A 627-nucleotide genomic window follows, 5' to 3' on the forward strand; every position below is an offset into this window, starting at 1 on the left:
GGTCATGGTTATAATGTAACTGTAGAAAACTGTATTATAAAATGGAACGGCATGAAGAAAAAATATAAACAGATGAAGGATGCAAGTAATAAAACGTGCGCAGCCAAAGAAACTTGGGAGTATTTTGACATTATGAACGATATATTGAGACAAAAACCTGAAATTGCACCTTTATCGGTAGCTTCGAGCACACGCGGTTTTCAAATAAACCAAAATACCGTTAATGCATCTAGAAATGAAAATATTGAAACAACTTTTAGTGATGATGAAAATGAAGGAAATGTAGAACATGAATTAAATTTTGGGCCAAGTAATATAATAAAAAACCGAGTTGTAAGAAGAAGAAAATGGAAAATACCTACCTGGGCTACAGAAATGATGAAACAAAGAGAAGAACATCATACAAAAAATTATGAGCAGAGAGAGCGTTTGTTAGATTTATTAGAAAAACGTTCACAAAACTAAAGTTATTGCGTTAAATATGTTATATGTTATATAGTTCCTAATATTAAAGTTCTTATTATTATTTACTAATCGTAAAGCTCATATTATATTTTGTTTCTTAAAAGAAACGCAAAATATTACAGTAACGGTACGCTCGTGTCACAGCCGAATTCATTTTAGTTC

Source organism: Odontomachus brunneus, unplaced genomic scaffold, assembly GCF_010583005.1.
Source record: "Odontomachus brunneus isolate Ranch 3 - 2012 unplaced genomic scaffold, Obru_v1 Obru_scaffold_170, whole genome shotgun sequence".
NCBI classification, from domain to species: domain Eukaryota; kingdom Metazoa; phylum Arthropoda; class Insecta; order Hymenoptera; family Formicidae; genus Odontomachus; species Odontomachus brunneus.